This window comes from Pleurodeles waltl, chromosome 1_2 (genome assembly GCF_031143425.1).
Source record: "Pleurodeles waltl isolate 20211129_DDA chromosome 1_2, aPleWal1.hap1.20221129, whole genome shotgun sequence".
Lineage (NCBI taxonomy): Eukaryota > Metazoa > Chordata > Amphibia > Caudata > Salamandridae > Pleurodeles > Pleurodeles waltl.
In genome coordinates this window covers 990,512,376-990,527,570 of record NC_090437.1, presented here as the reverse complement: position 1 = coordinate 990,527,570, position 15,195 = coordinate 990,512,376, and the positions used below count along the sequence as shown (strand labels likewise).

The 15,195-nt window shown below is 41.9% G+C and overlaps 1 protein-coding gene across 3 annotated transcripts in view; it reads left to right on the top strand.

Annotated features, from left to right (window-relative positions):
* Nucleotides 1–15,195, top strand: part of GABRB1 (gamma-aminobutyric acid type A receptor subunit beta1) — a 1,685,242-nt gene that overhangs the window by 1,320,678 nt on the left and 349,369 nt on the right. The window lies entirely within an intron of this gene.

Below are 15,195 nucleotides of genomic sequence, written 5' to 3'. Positions count from 1 at the left end.
TTGTCAATGTTCGGTATAAGTTTTCAAAATCAGTTTAGCAGCTTGTCACATCAGGTTATCAAAGTCTTTTCAGATATGATTTAACAAAGTCTTTTCACCTTTGTTTTTCAAAACTTTCAATCTTTCTTAACAAATCTTCATCACCTTCCTTCATGTGCCAAAATATAGAACTGGAATGTCTCTGTGAAAACAAAATTTCAAAAATTCTTCTTGCCATTCATTAGTAGTGTAAATGCCCATTCAGGACCAGAGCATCTTTTACTGACAACTCTTTTCCTTTTCAATCTTCGACCACTACTTGCTTCTCCTTCACTGAGATCTTCTCCTCTGTTCAACTCGTTTTCTTCCTGAATTGGTGGCACCACATTGGTCTTCCCTGCTTCTGAGCTTTTCTCCATCCAGTTGTCACCTTTCAGAGGTTTTCTCGTTAATGCTCTTTTCATAATTGAACTTGAATTTTTCTCCTTTGACGTTCCCGCAACTGGTTCAGGAGGAGTCAAACCCTCTTGGCTTGGATCTGTCTCAACTCCCTTTCCATTGGGGTCAGTCACTTGTTCAGTCTGGTTCATCAGATCATCCGCTTCTGAGGACTCCCTCCTCTGAGCAGGTTTTCTCTGGACCGGTACTCTCTCTTGTTCTCTTTGGACCAGTTCTTTTACTGTTTCATTCGAGGATGATTCACCCTCATCTTCCAGGATACTCTCCACTTCTTCTGACACAGGAGTGGGTAAATCGACTTGAACATTTCCAGGTGTAGCCTCTAGTCTTCTCTCTCTCTTTCTTGACCTGGAATACGTTTAGGTGCAGGTAATCTCAACAGCTCTTCTTGCTCTCTTGGATTATTTACTTTCTGAGTGTGACTTGCGTGAATCCAATTCAGAATTCCTGCACACTTCACAGCTTCACTTCACTTCACTTCATTACTAATATCACCTGGTAAGGTCCCTTCCACCAAGGTTCCAAACACGATTTTCTCACGTGCTTATGGATCACAACCCAATCACCAGCCTTCAGGTTGTGTCCTTGGCCTTGAGACGGTTGAAGTGTGGTAGCTTCCACCTGATGAGAGAAAGATCATATCATATCAGCTAGACCCTTGCAATAGTCTAACACCATATCATCTGAAATGTTCACAAGAGCATTTGCAGGTACAGCTGGCAATCTCATAGCTCTTCCTATGAGGATTTCATGGAGCAACAGTCCTGTTTTCTTGTCAGGAGTGCTTCTCATTGACATTAGAACCAACGGCAAAGCATCTGGCCATATCAAATTCGTGGATGCACACACTTTTGCCAATCTCAATTTCAGAGTGCCATTCATCTGCTCTACGAGTCCTGCAAGCTTCTGGGCGGTAACTACAATGGAGTTTCTGCTCAATATTTAAGGCTGAACATAGCAACGTAATCACTTCATTGTTGAAGTGGCTTCCTCTATCTGATTCCAAAGAGACCGGAAAAACAAAATGTGGAATTAACTCTCCAAGTAGTAACTTTGCTACTGTGAGACTGTCATTTCTCCTTGTAGGGTAAGCCTCAATCCAATGACTACAAATGCACACAATCACCAACACGTATTTCAAACCAGTACATGGAGGCATCTCAATGAAATCCATTAGCATTCTGCTAAATTGTCCTCCAGCCATGCCACTATGACCCATAATGACCACTGTCCCTTTGCCAACATTCATCTGTTGACAAACAATCCACCTATGGCAAATTGCTTTGGCAACTTGTCTAAACTTTGGTTTGAACCAATGCTGTTTGAAACAGCGGACCATAGCATCTCTCCTAAGTGAGCTTGTCCATGATAGTATCTAGCCATTTGAGTCAGTAGACTATTTGACAGAACTACCTTCCCTTCTCCTGTTATCCAGGCATCATCATCATCCCTTTGGACACATTTAAGCTTGATCCAGTCTCTGCGTTCCTCTTTGGGAACATTATCTTGTAGAGCCTCTAGCTCTTCCAAAGTGTCTATAATTTGCACGGTAAAATTCACATATATCCTCATCATTTTCAGGTAATATTTTCCAGATTCCTTTGAAGGATATGCCGTTCAAGGCACAAAACTTTGTGACTTGATCGGAATATGCATTTCCCAATGACACGTAATCTTGTGATCTCTGATGTTCACTGCATTTCACCACAGCAATCTTTTCGGGCTTTTCAATGACTTGTAACAACTCATGAAGTCTCTCACCATTTCTTATTGGTGACCCAGAAGAAGTTAGGAAACCTCTCTGTGACCAGATTAGGCCAAAGTCATGCCCAATGCCGAATCCATATTGACTGTCTGTGTAAATTGTCACTTTCATTTGATTTGAAATGTGGCACGCTCTAGTAAGAACTACTAATTCCGCCACTTGTGCAGAAAACACTACTCAAACCCATGACGCTTCCAGTATGCCAGTGATAGTACACACTGCATATCCTGCTCCTAATGTGCCCACATTATCTCTCAGGCAAGAACCATCAACAAAGATAATTTGGCCATTTTCTTCCAGACAGGTATCTCTAATATCAGCTCTGGGTTTTGTGCATAACTCTGTAATTTCCAGACAATCATGTTCTGTATCATCCAATTTGTCAGAACAAGTATTTTCAATTGGGAGTAAAGTTGCTGGGTTAAGCACTGTACGTCTCCTAATTGTATCATTTGGAGACCCCAAGATTGCGGTCTCATATCTGGTCAGTCTAGAACTGGTCAGCTACTGTGTCTTGGATCGGGTAAGCAAAATCTCAATAGAATGTGGTACCATAATAGAGGATGACCCATGACAATGCTCTCACTCTGAGCAAGGCTTTGCTCAACTGCTGCAATGGACCGCAAACATCCTGGTAAGGCTGCTGCGACCGGATCCAAAGTAGCTAAATAATATGCTACTGGGTGATTTACACCACCATGAGTATGAGTCAAAACAGACAAAGAACACGCATCACATTCATGACAAAACAGCAGGAAAGATTTGATGTAATTAGGCATGCCTAAAGCTGGAGCTACACAAACTTTCTTTCAAATCAGTAAATGTTTTCATACAAGCTGCATCCAGTATAATAAGATCAGAAACATCTTTATGAGTCAATTTCTGTAAAGGCTTTGAAAGAACTGAAAAAATCAGGATCCACTGGCAGCAGTAACCCACCATTCCTAAAAACATCCTCACATCTTTTTGTGTACTCAATACTTTCATATGTAAAATAGTTGTAACTCTCTTTATGGAAATTTTCCTAGTTCCTTTCTCAATTAGATGACCCAAATATTTCACCTCTTTCGGACAACACTGCAATTTAGAAGGGGACACTTTATATCCGTTGTCTCCCAGGAAATTCAACAATGCAGTCGTATCATATTTACAACCATCTTTTGTCTTGGACGCAATCAGCAAATCATCAATGTATTGATCCAATGTCGATTGGTAAGGCATCACCAATGACTCGAAATTCTTTTTCAAGATCTGGTTGAAAATAGATGGTGACTCTGAAAAACCATGTGGAATTCTACACCAACAGTAGACCTTGTTCAGACATTTAAAACAAAAGAGATATTTGCTTTCCTCGTGAAGAGGCATGGAAAAGTATGCTTGACATAGATCGAACACAGTAAACCATTAAGCATCGCTTGGGGTCTGAAAATTAATCACAGCTGGATTTGGCACAACTGGGCAACACTTAATCACTATGGGGGTCATTCTAATCCCGCCAAGCGGGAACCGCCAGAAGACCGTACCGCAGTCAAAAGACCGCGGCGGTCATTCTGAGTTTCCCGCTGGGCTGGTGGGCGACCGCCAGAAGGCCGCCCGCCCGCCCAGCGGGAAACCCCCTTCCACGGGGATGGCGGCTCCGAATGGAGCCGGCGGAGTGGAAAGGGTGCGACGGGTGCAGTTGCACCCGTCGCGATTTTCAGTGTCTGCTATGCAGACACTGAAAATCTTTGTGGGGCCCTGTTAGGGGGCCCCTGCAGTGCCCATGCCATTGGCATGGGCACTGCAGGGGCCCCCAGGGGCCCCACGACTCCCGTTCCCGCCAGCCAGGTTCTGGCGGTCAAAACCGCCAGAACCAGGCTGGCGGGAAGGGGGTCGGAATCCCCATGGCGGCGCTGCCTGCAGCGCCGCCATGGAGGATTCTTCAGGCCAGGGGAAAACCGGCGGGAAACCGCCGGTTTCCCTTTTCTGACCGCGGCTTTACCGCCACGGTCAGAATTGGCCTGGATGCACCGCCAGCCTGTTGGCGGTGCATCCGCGGTCCCCGGCCCTGGCGGTCTATGACCGCCAGGGTCGGAATGACCCCCTATGTCATTTATTTTACTCAGATCATGCACAAGACAAATTTTCCCACACCCATATTCATAACCCATTATTAGTGAATTATATGGGCTACTCAACACCTCTTTCAAAATTCCTTTCTCCACAAACTGCTCTATTAAGGGCTTCAATTGTCATTGGATATTGTGGAGTCTGAGGGAAAACTACATTAGGCTTCACTGCGACTCTGACTGGTTCTACTCCTTTAATCAACCCAATGTCCTTTCCTGAAAGATCACAAACTTTAGACTTAAGAGTCTTTTGCAAATCAACAGGATGATCTCTCACTTCAAAAACTGGAAAGAAACTAATCAAAGGAGCTTCCTCATTAACTGGCTCATCAAAACTATTCAAAGGAAATTCTTCGGACACTTACTCATTGCTGGCAGTAAGTGTTGAATCTTCTTCATCATCACTGTTTGTTTGGATTTCAATTCCTTCATCAGAACAATTAATTGAACATCTTGTTTTGCGCAAAAAATCCCTTCCCAGTAAGGACACAGGACTTGAATCACAAACCACAAATTTGTGCAAACCTTTAAAATTGCAAATTTTAACCAAAACTGGTTCTGTAATGGGATTTGTCAAATACTGATTTGCAACTCCCACAATCTGATCTGTCTTCCCTGACAACGGCAGATCTGGAATCTCTGCAGATTTCACTGTCAAGAGTGTAGCTCCAGTATCAACCAGAAAAGAGACTTCTTGACCATGCACTTTTCCGTTAACATAAGGACCTTTCTAATCCACTTCTAGATAAGCAGCCATCGTACATTCTTCCTCATCTGAGCTATCTGACACTGATACATCGTTTACTCCATTCTCACTGTGTAAAGGAAATTGGTGTACTGTATTATCACTCTGATTTACTCTCTGACTAATGACCACCTGAGAAAGTATCACCTGTTGCTGACCCATAGGAGACTGTGTTACTTGCAATTGTCTAGGCATTTGAATTTGTTGTGCAGGCACCATCTGCACTTGCGGATGCATTTGCTGTAATTGGGGCAATTGTACTTGTTGGACCTGGGGTTGCACATTTTGCATATGCTGCATGGGTTGTAAAGGTTGGAAATCCTGCATCGGATTTACATTATTCCAGAAATTTGGAATTAGACCCCTCATTCTTGGCCCTCTCATATTCTGAAAAGCATTGACACCATTCATCTGTTGAACAATACCTCACTCGTTTAACATTGGACACTGCCGTCTCCAATGTCCGACGGCCTCTGCAAATGTGACAAGGAAACATTCTCTTTCCCTGTCGCTCTCCTTACATCATTACTGTATTCATATCAGGACCACAATTAACACTTCTCATTTCACCACAACTTCTGCGTCTGCCTTGATTCTGAAACGTGCCTTGACTCTGAAACATGCCATTGCTCTGCTGCTGTTGAGGCTAAAAACTTACCTGAATTCCTGTCTGTGCAGCCTTAATCTTCATCACCATCACCATCGCCTTCTCCTTCAACTTTTTCTGTTTCAATTCAATCTCATCACTACAGTATTTCGCATACTGCAACACCTCATCAATCAGCTTTGCTTGCTAACAAATCAAATGACGCTTAATCATCTGGCTAATTTCTGATCTCAATCCTTCCACAACTCTGAACATAAAATGAATCATGTCTTTCGGTTCAACTGTTTCTGTACCACTGTACTGTTGAAATGCTTTTAACAACCTCTCATAGTATGCATGAATCGATTCCTTCAATTCCTGAGCTGTTCTATCTATGTGTTGCCAATCAATGTTTTTTGGCAAAATTCTCATTTTCAGGAACTTAATGACCTTATAGTAATATTTAATTACTTCAGGAGATGGTGCACCTGTTGTTGGATCTTTTGGCGGCTCACTTGTTGGCCAATTGACACTCCTCTGGCACTCAATCCACAAGTCTGCTGGAACAATTATCTCCAAAAGAGTGTTTAAATCCTCCCACAGGCATTTCGCATGTTTCACAAACCTATATGTCTGCTGGTACCACTCCACTGGTTTCTACTTCAACCTGGAGTAATCATTTGTAAATGACAAAATGTCACTCCTGTTCCAAGGGATATGTACAAAATTCCCTCTTGCAATCTCTCTTGCTGGTAAAAATTTTACTGGTTCTCTAATTTATGCTACATCTACAGGAGCAGTATCTGAACCTTTTCTCAGCCTTTCTCTTTTCTTGACCCACCTGCCTTCCCATTTTTCTAATGATTTCCAAATGTGTACTCTCTCAAGTAACTCTCTAAGATGTGTTTTCATCCCTGATGACCTCATGTGTTCAAAATCTTAAGCTTCAAAACTGAATCTATAACTCCTTTTCAGGCTTTTTTCTTTTCATAAGATCTATTTCATAATTATCTGCTGATTCTTGTAATTGCTGATGCACTTCAACTGCTCCCTCTGTAATTCCGAACACAAACATCTCAGCTCAGCTTCAGTATAACATTCAAGTTGGTTTACTTCCATTGTCCCCTCAAGAAGCTCACCTGCCTTGAGCTGAATCTCTGGAACTCTTTTAAACTGACTTTCTGGAGCATTTGAAACACCTAATTCTTCCAACCACCTTGGCAATTGCTGTGCAGTCAAACCCTGTAATGGAATATTACCAGGTTGTATACTTGGTAACTGTTGCAGCATTGAGCTCACGCGTTGAAGTGTCAATATTTTTAACTCTGGACCGTTATATATGATCTAGCCATTTCTGAATTTCCAATAGGAGTTAAATCTAATAACGACCTTCTTCTATTTATAGTCTGTTTTATAGGCAACATTAATCTAGTGTTTTCATTCTGGTTCTGAACTCCTTGGTTATTTGCACTCTTTTTGCCTTGAGCATATAAAGGCACAACTGGACGAAATGTAATAGGTACCGATACTGCATCTGGACTTAATCTGGTCTCTACTTTCTGAGATTGCACTACTCCTGCATTCTACATCTGAGGCAGTAACATCGGAGTGGGCTCCGTCTGAACCAACATCGGCTCCTGTAAAGTCTGTCTTGTGGATACTACTAGATTAGTAGATTAGTAGTTGTATTCACAATTGGTACATCTGGATAAATCCTAGGAACACTAAGTTGTGGCAGCTGTCTATTGTCTCTGCATTGATATTTGCACAAAAGGACTAGTCTGAGCTGAGCTCTGGTTCACATTAGGATTAACCTGTACGGAACTCTCAGTCATATTATTCTTACCCTGTACAGGACTCTGTGTCACTGCAGTTGGTTTTGGTGCAGTAGGGTTTGTACAAGTAGTACTTGAACCTTCTTGAGGCACATAAGTTGGCGGACGATTTCTCAAAATCTATGTAATAAACTCACCATCGTCTGATTCCTCATCATTAATCCAAGACCTTTCAGGTTCTTTTGATGTCTGCTTTTCAGCTGCTGAAAAAGAACTCTTTTAAAATGTATTTGAAGTTTTCTGTTCATCCTTCCCGCTGTCTTTAGACATTGCAGCAAACAACCTAACACCTTCTAAAGCAGTGTTACTCAAAGTACGTCCCAGGTGCCACATGCAGCCCTTTGGTGTAAAGGTCATATACATGCGGCCCCCAGGACACCAGTTGCACCAGGCTGCCGCTTACTTGACTGAGCGCTAATGTTCAGAGGATGTTAAATTAACAGGCAATCCTTTATTTAAACATTATTTGAAGATGAAGTAAGGAAGTTGTTCTACACTGCTTAGCTGCAGGAACACTTTCATTCTTTAGGAATTCTTGAAGCAAATGTCTGCAATTATGATAAGGTTTCTTAAAAATTCAAAACTTGTTTTTAACTAACATGGAGAAACATTTTATCTTAGTATATCAGATTATATCAATGCATGGAGAAGTATCTTTTTAAGAAGTGATAGATTTCAAACATAAATTCAGAAACATTCATTCTTTTCCCCACCTTGATAACAATGGCAATAGTGAAAAAAGAGGGAAGTCAGTTGTTATCTGCACGCTTTGATTGGCCTGATTTCCTATTATTCATGAACAATTCCATCATTTATTAAGTCAAACACAGGAGAAGGGTTTTCACAGCGCACAACCTGAAGCCATGCATTGTGAGGTCCTCTTACATACAATAATGAAGAAAAAGAAACGAATGTGAAATAAAACAATTGCCTAGAATCACACAATTTGGTCAAGAGGAGAACCTGGGATTAATGCCACGTTTTCTGGTTTCAAATTGTGCGATTCAACTACTAGATCTATATGTTTCGCTGCCCCCTACACCCACCGTAATTCCACAACCCCTCTACACCCAGAGCCCCCTCCTCTCTTTGATCACCACTCCGCTAGCATCAATGCGCCCTCGGTCACACAACAAACCAAACTTTGTGTCCCTGGGAAAATGTTTGCGAGTACCCATGTTCTAAAGTATCAAGTCTCCACTGTTTCTGCCCACTGTCCCACCTAGCTTCTGCTAGTGACTTCTCTGCTCTTCTCATTTTTCTCTCAAATTTCAATGCTTGTTGTTGTCTAGCTACCAGCTCCCAGATCGCTTTGAACTGATCTGGTCTTGGGGGAGGTCTTAGACCATACATCACCTGTCTCAAATTCTCTAAAATTCTCAAATTAAATGTACCATTTTCAGTTAACGCCAAACACCCTTCCTTCTCTTTGATTTTAATCCAATGTTTTAACCAAAGACATGCTCCGTTGCCTTTCTCTTCAATTACAATGTATACCGAAGTACCTTCTGGTGGACAAATTTCTCCTTGCCTAGCCAGAATATACTCATCTCCTCTAAGAGAACTTGTTAAAGCTTACAAAAAAATCATTTTCACAAATTTATTTTTTAAAAATCAATAATCGTGAAGTGACTTTAATCCCACAATCCTCTTTGTCTCCCTTCTCAACCAATTGTGCTTCATGGTTGTCCACCAATCCGTGTGCGACCCTTCTCACTAACCAACCTATCCCAGCGCAGCACACAAATGATGTCACACTTACACACAACGACTGACAAAGTCTTTCGGCCTGTCGTCCTAAATTCAAAAACTCAAAACTAATGCAAAATTGCGAGCACTTCTTCAAAACTCAATAATAAAACAAATAGGAAGGGGAAATTCAATAGCTTCAGGAACCTTATGGATTTTCACTGCCGACTTTCGCTCTTGCAGCTGTTCTTCTTTGTCAGGTCACCAGATTCGCGAGCAAAATTTGCCCTGTAAATTTTGCTCTCAACTGATCAATGGATACTGTCCTGATACAGGACTTGCTAAATCTCAGTCGAAAAGACCTTACACTCAGTTTAACTCACAAACTTGACTTACCAATCACGCCTGATTGGCCAACTAAACAGACAAATTACAACAAAAAACCAAGTGTCCCATTACACTTTTCAACATACTACTCTGTGAGGTCCGAATACCAACAACCACATGGACAACTTCCCTACTCTCACACTTCAGAGTACGCCGAATCTTTCTTTAGCAACACTTGGAGTACGCCAACTCTCCTAAAATCTCACAAACAACTCAATCACCTACATATTATCTAAAGCTGTGCAAGCGCATGATCTACTTCCTTCAACCTAACAACAAAACGCTGAGAACATTTCCACCAACATAGGCAGACTCCACGGACCAGGGAATGTCACTTTAGGCATTTAAGGATTCATCTTCTCCATGTTATACAACAATGTAGAAAAAACAATAATCAAAACAATCAAATCCATTTACACAATTTATGACGTAATTTAAAGAGATACTAACCATCAAATTCAGCTACCAAAACTGTTAAAGTAGAAATCTTGGCTATATTTTAGTCACAACAGGCTAGATAGCGGATTTCATATTCTAGGTCGATGAACCGAACTGAATCTGCTATAAAGAAAATGTCATATACATCAAAATCAAAACACACCATAATCATTTCGACCATCAAAAAACACACCAATTTATTAAGACATTAAAATGTTTATTTCCCTATATTAACAATGCTACAGTCACAAATATTATTCTCAAACACAATTGATACATGTAAAGAAATAATAAAGGCTCATTTAGTCGGCAAATGAATCTAGCTTTATCAATGCGACAAGTATTATAAATTCAATGGAGAGCACCAGAACCATGATAATAGAATCTGAGCAAGAGAAATTGAATACATTGAATCAATAAACAAAGAGGCTCAATGACCATTCATGAGTATGAGAGTAACAAGACTCAATGACCATTCATGAGTATGAGAGTAACGCCTCACTAACTACTAATTAGCATTAACATGTTAGACTTCATGTAAAAGATTTAGTGACACAAATTAAGAAAACATCTATCAAAAAATAGCAGCAGTATTAAGTCATTAGCAGCTGGTGACTGGAAAACAAAAGACAAATAACAATACACAGCTTATACATGCACCCAATCTGCAACAACATCTACTTCATCAGGAGGACAATAGCGTCAGCATCAGGAGCAGGAATAAGGGTAGGGGAATAGTTTAGAGTTTGGACTATAAAATTACTAAACCATCAAAGCATTTGTTCAGACATAATAAACTCAGTAAATTATAAACCACCAGTATGTCAATAGACTGTCTTGCAAAGCAAGAAATGTCAAAGTGACAGATCACAAGAAGTAAAGTCCCTGGAACCCAGGAAAGTAAGATCACGACTGAATCACACAGTCTGAGGACACAAACATTAAATTAAGCTTGCTAAACTCTGGTAATTGACTTGAACATAAGGTGGGAAAAATATGTCCAATGAGAAAGTTAACAGATGTCATAACTATATAAAATGTTAGCTCTAAGAATAATTATTGGCTGTTGCTCCATTGATAAAACTCGAACAAATACAAAATGTATCTTGTACGCTTCCTTCACCGGTTGCATCTGTACGCCCTTTTGTTCTGCACCTTTGGATTATGCTATTGCAGGACAGTGGTTACAAAATATGCAAACATTTCTCATCGCACCATTTCCTCAAGGGAAAACACTTGGATTAGAAGCATAACTACAGACAAGTATGCAAGTTCAATGAATGAAGTCTGTTAGTCAACGGAGATGAAATCATAAGAACAGAGTACACTACAAACATTTAATACAGATAGCATTGCACAGTGGCCTTGTTTCTGTTTCAGACCCAGCAAAGACCACAAAATACTCATTTTATTTCAGCATTTATTTTAGCAGAGAACAGGCTCTTAAAGAGACAGAATATATTTAATCACAATGTTAATATAACATTAGTAAACATATGCAGGCCTTTCACTTAATGGTGGCCACTAAGTTGATCACAATTTTCCTAAAACATAAATTTATAGATGAATTATTTCACACATTATAAGTATGATTGCGTAAAGACAAGATTATTTATGACAAAATCTCAGCTCTCACAATGCTCAACTTCTCACCCACCTGCTTGACTTCTTAGAGTCCCTCAAGACTTACTACGACCCCCTTCACACCCTGAATACCACCTGTCCCCCTAACTACATTGCAACCTTCTTAGTTTGCAATACAGGCCCACACCTCACAGCAGAACAAAGACAGGCCTAAAGGCTGACATTACCCTAAAGGAAGTCCATGAGGTGATTGATGGCCTACCATATAGCAAAGCCTTGGGACTGGATGGCTGTCCATCCAACTACTATAAAATGCACAAAGATATTTTAGCCCCTTTGCTCAGCAAGATGTAGAATGAAGACGCATCACCACACAGCACCCTCACTGAAGCTAACAAAGCCTAACCTACACTTATTCTAAATCTGGATAATGACCCCCTGACCTGTTCTAGCTACTGTCCAATTTCTATTTTGAATGTTGACACAAAAGTACTGAACTCCTAGCTAACAGACTTAAATGAGACATTCCGTACCTTATCTACAAAGATCAAGTTAGGTTTGTCTTTCACCACATGTCGGCATCCCACCTTCACACTCCAAAAGACAGCCTTTGGAGTGTTCAGCATGATAAGGATGAAAAGCTAGCTGTATCACTTGATGCCAAACAAGCGTTCAACAGGGTTGTATGGAATTATCTTTTTCAAGTCCTGAGACAGTGTGGAATGGGCACATTATTTCTGAACGAGATCCAAAGGCTGTACTGTCATATAAAGGCCTTGATCACCCCCTTTTAGTTTCACAGTCACCAGACAGGGATGTCCCATGTCCCCTCTCCTTTTTATTCTAGCTCTGGAGCCATTGACAATAGCAATTCACAACTCCCCTTATATACATGGTGCCCCCACCCCAGGTGATGAACACAAACTCTCTCTCTGTATGTGGACAATATACTGGTCACCCCCATACATCCTGCTACTTCATTGGGAGCCCTTTTCAAAATCATCTTGCACTTTCCTTCCCTGTCCAGATAGAAGTTAAACTGGGATAAAAGCAATGCCCTAACCCTCACAAGCACACATCACCGACTACAAACAGAGGGCAGCCTTTTGAGTGAACTTCCTCCTCCATGAGATATCTAGGGATTGATGCTACCCCTGGCCTCAATCTGTTCCCAAGCTTAAGATAGAACGCAACTGTTAGACCTGACAGCCTTAGGGAGGCCTAATTTTTTGCCTACCTCCCTCCACTTTTGAGATACTGTTTTTGCTGGTTTTTAGACTCTGCGCACTTTACCACTGCTAACCAGTAATAAAGTACATATGATCTCTCCCTTTCAACATGGTAACATTGGATCACACCCAATTGGGCTATTCAATTTACTTATAAGTCCCTAGTACAGTGCACTAAATGTGCCCAGGACCTGTAGATTAAACGCCACTAGTGGGCCTGCAGCACTGATTGTGCCACCCACTTCAATAGCCCCTTAATCTTGTCTCAGGCCTGTGTGTGCAGTTTCACTGCCAAATCGACTTGGAATTTAAAAGTACTTGCCAAGCCTAAAACTCCCCTTTTTCTACATATAAGTCACCCCTAAGGTGTGCCCTAGGTAACCCCTAGGGCAGGGTGCTGTGTAGGCAAAAGGCAGGACATGTACCTGTGTAGTTTACATGTCCTGGTAGTGTAGAACTCCTACATTCGTTTTTACAATACTGTGAGGCCTGCTCCCTTCATAGGCTAACATTGGAGCTGCCCTCATACATTGTTTGAGTGGTAGCTGCTGATCTGAAAGGTGTAGGAAGGTCATATTTAGTATGGCCAGAATGGTAATACAAAATCCTGCTGACTGGTGAAGTTGGATTTAATATTACTATTTTAGAAATGCCACTTTTAGAAAGTGAGCATTTCTCTGCACTTAAATCTTTCTGTGCCTTACAATCCACGTCTGGCTGGGTTTACTTGACAGCTCCTTGTGCATTCACTCAGACACACCTCTAACACAGGATACTCAGCCTCACTTGCATACATCTGCATTTTGAATGGGTCTTCCTGGGCTGGGAGGGTGGGGGGCCTGCTCTCACACAAAGGACTGCCATACCCCCTACTGGGACTCTGGCAGACAGGATTGAACTAAAAGGGGACTTGGTGCACTTCTAAGTCACTCTTTGAAGTCTCCCCCACTTCAAAGGCACATTGGGGTATAAAAACAAGGCCTCTGCCCTACCACCTCAGACACTTCCTGGAGAAGAAACCTGAACCAGAAACTTCACCCTGACAACAAGAACTGCCTGGCTGCCTAAAGGACTCACCTGACTGCTTTCTGAAGAGGACTGCTGCCTTGCTGTTGCCCTGCTGTCTTGCTGCTCTCTTGCTTGCTGCAGAAATGCTCTCCAAGGGCTTGGATAGAGCTTGCCTCCTGCTCCCTGAAGTCTCAGGACCAAAAAGACTTCTCTCATGCAGCTGAAATCCCCGTGCGGTGAAAATTCGACACACTGCCTGCCAAGAACGACGCACAGCCTGCTCACAGTGAAAAATTCACAGCACTCTGAGTCCGGAACGACGGAGACCAACTTTGTGACAGAAGATCGACGCAGTGCGAGCGACGCAACCGGAACTTCAATGCACAGCCCTATTGGGTTGACGCAAGCTGACTCAGAACGACGACGCCCGACTTCCTGGGAGGAATCGATGCAGCGCCTGCCGTGCAGAAGAAAATTCCATGCATCGCCTACCGGAATCAACGCAGCCGCTGTAACTTCGCTCTGCAAGCCCAGGATTCCACGCATCTCCCCCGGGGCGTCTGAAAACCCCACAACTCGAAGAGGATCCAAGTCCGCACACCGGATATCGACGCAACGTCTTCCCCGCGTGGAAAATAATGGCACCAGTCTGTGTGCTAAGGGGCGAAACCGACGCACACTCACCGTTTTCCATGCATCTCCTCCTCTGCGGTCCCTGCGAGGATTTTTCAACGCAAAAGAGGTACTTTGCCTAGCCAGAGACACTTGTTATTTCTACGAGAACTTAAGACACTTTTTATTGCTTTTACAGTAATCTTTTAACTCTAAAGACACTGATATCACCTTTATTGATATCCCATCATTTTCTTATTTCATCTTTAATCGTTTTGACCTGCATTTATCCAGCTAAATATTATATATTTTTCTAAACACTGTGCGGTGTATTTTTGTGGTGTTGTATTGTGGTATTGCATGGTTTATTGCACAAATACTTTACACATTGCCTTCTAAGTTAAGCCTGATTGCTCAGTGCCAAGCTACCAGAGGGTGGGCACAGGATAAGTCCTTGCTTGGACAGGGGGTAACCTGACTGCCAACCAAAGACCCCATTTCTAACAGCAACCTTGACCCACTACGGACAAACATTAAGGCAGACATGAACCATTGGTCTCAACTCAACCTATCCCAATAGGGGAATATGCAGATAGTTAAAATTAATGTGATGCCTATATTAAATTATGTGTTCACCATGCTCCTGTTCAGCATCCATGATGCTTTTGAGAAAACCCTGAAAACATTCTTGTGTGGAGGGCAGAAACTACGACTGAAACTGGGGAAGCTATATGCCACCATGAAACGAGGTGGTATGTGGCTACCAAACAT